Source organism: Peromyscus maniculatus, chromosome X (assembly GCF_049852395.1).
Source record: "Peromyscus maniculatus bairdii isolate BWxNUB_F1_BW_parent chromosome X, HU_Pman_BW_mat_3.1, whole genome shotgun sequence".
Taxonomy (NCBI): domain Eukaryota; kingdom Metazoa; phylum Chordata; class Mammalia; order Rodentia; family Cricetidae; genus Peromyscus; species Peromyscus maniculatus.
The window spans coordinates 106,901,076-106,907,187 of NC_134875.1; positions in this window are offsets into that span (position 1 = coordinate 106,901,076).

Consider the following 6,112-nt stretch of genomic DNA (forward strand, 5'->3'; position numbering starts at 1 on the left):
GTGAATGTTTGCTTGCAAGGTGCTGTATGATGCAGAGAGGCAAGGCTGCCCAGAAAGTATTGCTAACAGGATTAGATCTCACAGAAATGCCATCAGAATTTACCACCAAAATTGCTGTAGCCATTGTAGCAGCAATGTGGGAAAGTTCTCCTGATGATAAAGCTTGCTCCTCTCCTCCAGCAGTAGCAATTGCCTTCAGAATTGGGTTGAAGCAATCAGCTGCACAGACTTTCCTCCACATGCTCTCTATGGATGGCACTAATGGAAACTCATTTTTACCATTGTCAATGGCTCTTCTCTCTGACAAGAACATATGCTACCCTGGGGATCACCCTGTCGCTTTTAACAGGATGTATGTTCTGCCAGCTTTAATACAAACCCTTCCATCTCTTTGTCAGATGCTGCCAAGGCATTTTACAGCAACTGCGATGATCTGCTTTCTCCAAGTGCTGATTGTGTTTTGGAGTTGACAACACAAGAAGCCCATATAGATGGATTGTAGGGATTCCATATCTATCAGGACTGGCAGCCACCTTCTGTCTATATAAGCCCAAATTTAGAGAATTGAAATGGAAGCCTGAAAGTGTATGAAAAATACATGTCTTCTGTGAAGTAGAATTTTAGAACCCTTGCTATCTATTAGGAGTCCCTGTATGGGTTTGGAAAGGTAGCTCAATCTATAAAGTGCTTGCCAAATGTCTTAGTTAAGATTTCTATTGGTTGTGATTAAACACCATGGCCAAAAGCACCTTGTGGAGGAAAGGGTTTATTATATCTTACAGTCTATAAGTCCATCATCCAGGGAAGTCAAGACAGGAACTCAAAGAAGGAACCTGGAGGCAGTAACTGATGCAGAGGCCATGGATGAGTGGTGCTTACTGGCTTGCTCCTCATGGCTTGCTCAGCCTGCTTTAGTATAGAACCCAGGGCCACCACTACAGGGATGGCCCCACCCACAATGGGCTGGATCCTTTCATATCAACCACTAATTAAGAAAATGCCTTACTGACTTGCCTACAGCACAATCTTATGGAGGCATTTTCTCAATTGAGAATCCCTCTTTCCAAATGACTATAGCTTATGTCTAGTTGACATAAAATTAGCCAGTATACTGTACAAGTATGAGGATCTAAGTTAAATCCCTTGTACCCACAAAGAAGTTGAGAGTGGTAGCATGTATCTGTTCCTATAGATGGAGGGGTGGTAATGGAAGATCCTTGGAGTTCATGACCAGTTAGCCTAATTGAACTGGTAAGCTCCAGGTCAGTGAGAGATCCAAATAACGTGGTGAATGACTGTAGAAGACACAAGATATTGGCTTCTGGCCTTCTCATACATGTATACATATGTATACATACATACATACATACAGAGAGAGAGAGAGAGAGAGAGAGAGAGAGAGAGAGAGAGAGAGAGAGAGAGAGAATGAATAAGGTAGACGTTTCCTGAGGAATGATACCCAAAGTTGTCATCTGGGCTTCACACATATGTACACACACCTGCATACATGCACACATGAATACAAACATGCACACAATTCCTCTTAATAAAGGCTTTTTTCTTTTAGCAAATTACCCTAAAGCCTTCCAGGATGGGTATCAACAGGTCTAGGCCCTTAAGTACATAAATCCACGTGTGGAATATTTACATAATCCAGGCAAAATACTCATACACTTAAAATAAGAATAAATAACTAATAAAAATATTGGCCAAGGAAATAGTGTATTTATTTATAGTGTGGGTAAGGAATAGAGAGCCTAATTTTTCCTGGGTCCCTCATACTTGTGCTCATTGGATGGTTCACAGAAAGCTGGGGGACAAAGGTGAGAACACATGTAACTTTTAGCTGAGAATAAGGTCCTTTCTTGACGATAATGGGCCCAGGGTCCCAGGTTGCCTCCCTTTTCCCTGTTAGAGACTTCTTTTTTTGAGACAGGATCTCTTTATACAGCTCTGGAACTTGCTTTGCAGACCAGGTTGATCTTGAACTCACAGAACTCTGTGCCCTAAGTGCTGGGATTAAAGGCATGTGCCACCACATTGTTACAGAGACCTTTTCAAAAAAAAAGAGTGTGGCTTGAAGAAAATGAGGTCTCAAAGATGCCTCATTTTTGAAAAAGAAAATAATTGGGATTTTTTTTTATTTTTTTCATTTATTTTCCTTCCCAACCACAGTTTCCTCTCCCTCCTTTCCTCCTGTCCCCTCCCCACCTCTCGTCTACCTCCCTCCCCATCCACTTCTCCTCCACAACCATTCAGAAAGGAGCAGGCCTCCCATGGGAGTGATCAAAGCATAGCATATCAAGTTGAAGCAGGACAAGCTCCTCCCCCTGCATCAAGGCTGGATGAGGAGGTAATCCAGCAGGGGGAACAGGTTCCCAAAAGCTATCTAAGTGCCAGGGACAGGTCATGATCTCACTGCTAGGAGCCTCACAGTCAGACCAAGCTACACAACTGTCACACATATGCAGAGGGTATAGGTCAGTCACATGCAGGCTCCCTAAGTCCAGAGTCCATGAGCTCCCACAAGCTGTCTCTGTGGGTTCCCCTGTCATGACCTTGACTCCCCTGGCTTGTATAATCTCTCCTCCCTTTCTTCAGCAGGACTCCTGGAGCTCAGTCCAGTGCCTGGCTGTGGATCTCTGCATCTGCTTCATCAGTTATGGTATAAAGGCTTTCTGATGGCAATTAGGGTAATCACCAATCTGAAAACAGTAGTGGCCAGTTCAGGCACCTTCTCCTCTATTGTTAGGGGTCTTAGCTGGGGTCATCCTTATGGATTCCTGGGAGTTTCCTTGGTATCCAGGTTTCTCCCTAACCTTGACATGCACCCCCCATCAAGACATCTCTTTTGTTACTCTCCCTCTCAGTCCTGGCCCCAACCTTATTGCTCATGTTCCTATCCCCCTCTGCCCCTACCACCACTTTACCCAGGAGATCTCATTTATTTTCCCTTCCTAGGGAAATCCACGCATCCATCTTTGGGTCCTCTTTGTTATCTAGCCTCTCTCAGGCTGTGGATTGTAGCCTAGTTAGCCTATATTTTATTCCTAATATCTACTTATAAGTGAGTACATACCATTTTTGTATTTCTGGGTCTGGGATACCTCACTCAGAATGATTTTTTTCCTAGTTCCATCTATTTGCCTGCAAGTTTCATGATGTCATTGGTTTTTTTTTTTTTTTTTTTTAACAGCTGAGTAGTATTCCATTGTGTAAAGGTACCACATTTTATTTATCCATTCTTCAGTTGAGGAGCATCTAGGGTGTTTCCAGGTTCTGGCTATTACAAAAAATGCTGCTATGAACATAGTTGAGCAAGTGTCCTTGTGGTAAGGTTGAGCATCCTTTAGGTATATGACCAAGATGAGTATAGCTGGGTCTTGAGGTAGTTTTATTCCCAATTTTCTGAGAAACTGCCATATTGATTTCCAAAGTGGCTGTACAAGTTTGCACTCCTACTAGCAGTGGAGGAGAGTTCCTCTTACTCCACATCCTATCCAACATAAGGTGTATTCAGTGTTTTTGATCTTAGCCATTCTGACAGGCGTAAGGTGGTATCTTAGAGTTGTTTTGATTTGCATTTCCCTGATGACTAAGGATATTTAACAAGTCTTTAAGTGTATCTCAGCCATTTGAGATTTTTCTGTTGAGAACTCTCTGTTTAGATCTATACCCCCTTTTTAATTGGATTATTTGGTATTTTGATGTCTAGTTTCTTGAGTTCTTCATATATTTTGGAGATCAGCCCTCTGTCAGATGTGGGGTTTGTTCTCAAATATTATTAAGGACCAGCCTTAATAATATTCTTCCTAGGGGCCCAGAAGGGAAGCTACTAACAGCAAGAATTATTTTCGGGAAATGAATCTAAGTACACCAAGCTCTTTGCCCATCTACTTTATTCCTCTGGGATAAAATCCCATCTATATAGCTTCAGTTCTGTTCTTGTGCCTTGCTCCTTTCTTGCCCGATTTCTCTCTACATTTATCTGCTGTCTCCTTTATGTTCTATCTTAATTCTTTCATCTTAGTTCTGCTCCATCTAGGTTCTTATCCATCTAGTTCTTTCCCATATTAGCTCCCCTCCCATCTCCTTCTTTTTCATCTTGTTCTTCCCCATCTGCCTCTTCCTCATCTTCCATCTTGTTCCTCTAGTACTCTCTTCTAGCCCTTCTGGTCCTTCCCATCTCAGTTCGTTCCTCTCCAGTTCTTACCCATCTAGTTCTTCCATTCTCTTTTCTCTTCTCCATCTTCTCTCTCTGAAAATAAAACTACCTTTTATCCCTTTGACCCGTATCTCTCTAAGATATCTCTGCTCCCACAGTTTCTGGCAGGGTGCGAGGAAGTATGGTCAGTCACTAGGCAACTTGGCTGAGCAACTAGATGTACCTGTAAGTAGGAACCCTTTAGTTGTGAGTTAATTTTTAAGGGTGGATTTAAAACTAGAGATAAGACTTTGGAAAGGAGAATGCTAAGCTTAATTAGCACATCCACCAGGTCTTCTCAAACAGATAGTCTGGACGCTTAAGTCTGTTCTTAGAGAGTACAGAGGTATCTCTGATAAGATACTTTTGTCCCTCGGTGGATGGTCCTGGCCAGATGCTGCTAATGACAATAATTACAGAAAGGCCTGAAATTAGGGATCCTGGATGTGTTACTGCTCAGAAGGTTATCTAAATATTCCTTTAGTAGAGGGGAAATTGTGCCCAAAGAATGATGGAAAAACCACAATAGCACACAAAAAATTCATAATAGGTAATGGCTAATAATCAAAAGCCTATACCACCAAGACTCCTTGAGCCTCAGCTTGACCTCAGGAAGGCCCTTGGCTTCTTCCAGGTATTAGCTTGTCATTATCAGCTGAAATCCTACTTCATATATTTTTGCAGCTTACAGAAGTTGGTGAAAATCTTTTCCTGTTCTCTAGGCTGCTGTTTTGTCCTATTGATAGTGTCCTTTGTCTTACAGAAGCGTCTCAGTTTCAGGAGGTCCCATTTATTAATTGTCAACCTTAGTGTCTGTGCTACTAGTGCTGTATTTAGGAAGTTGTCTCCTGTACCAATGGGTTCAAGGCTACTTCCTACATTCTCCTCTATCAGGTTCAGAATTGGGATTTTTGTGGGGTGTAAAATCGCCATCCATTCCAGGCCTGGCATAATTCTTTGTAAGTCTGTCTGTCTTTTGACAAGTTGAGAGTGGAGAAGCCTTGTACCTTTACTTCAGAGGTCAGCTCCTATTCCTAACATCTGCATTCCCTTTAAATACACAAATGGTACAAGTGAAAAAAAAGTTGGGTGGGTAGGGAGGAGAGGAGGATCTGGGAGGAGCTAGGGAAGTGGAAAGAATATGATCAAAATAGTTTGTATGGGAAAACTTTTTAAAATAAAAAGTAAAATTAAAAAAATGGTGATAAGCAGCTAGTCAAAGGGAAGGGCACAAGGCTACATTCAGAATATCTCTTCTTTTGTGAGGCTTCACTGCCACTCCAGCATGACATCCAGATAGAAAGGAAAAATTTAATAAACTGGAACATTTAGGATTATCCAAAGAGGAGGCAGATTGACATTATCCCATCTCCAAGCACTTTCTGGACAATGTAAGGCTGTTCTTTGGTGAAAACACAGGGTGAAAGGTACTGACTGGGACTTGGATAACATATTATTCCCTATGTGGCACCTACTTTTTTGTTTGCTTGTTTCTAGCAATTTCTGAGGCCAAAGGACCAGCAGTACTGTTAATATTTGAGGTAGCTCTTAGCATAAGAAAATTGGGAATATTGAGGTCTACTGGTACTGTGGGATGGTCTGTATGTCAAATTGCTCTGATTGGCCAATAAATAAAACACTGATTGGCCAGTAGCTTGGCAGGAAGTATAGGCGGGACTAACAGAGAGGAGAAAAGAAAGAACAGGAAGGTGGAGAGAGTCACTGCCAGCAGCCACCATGACAAGAAGCATGTGAAGACGCCGGTAAGCCACAAGCCACATGGCAATGTATAGATTTGTGGAAATGGATTAATTTAAGATAAAAGAACAGTTAGCAAGAAGCCTGCCATGGCCATACAGTTTGTAAGCAATATAAGTCTCTGTGTTTACTTGGTTGGGTCTGAGTGTC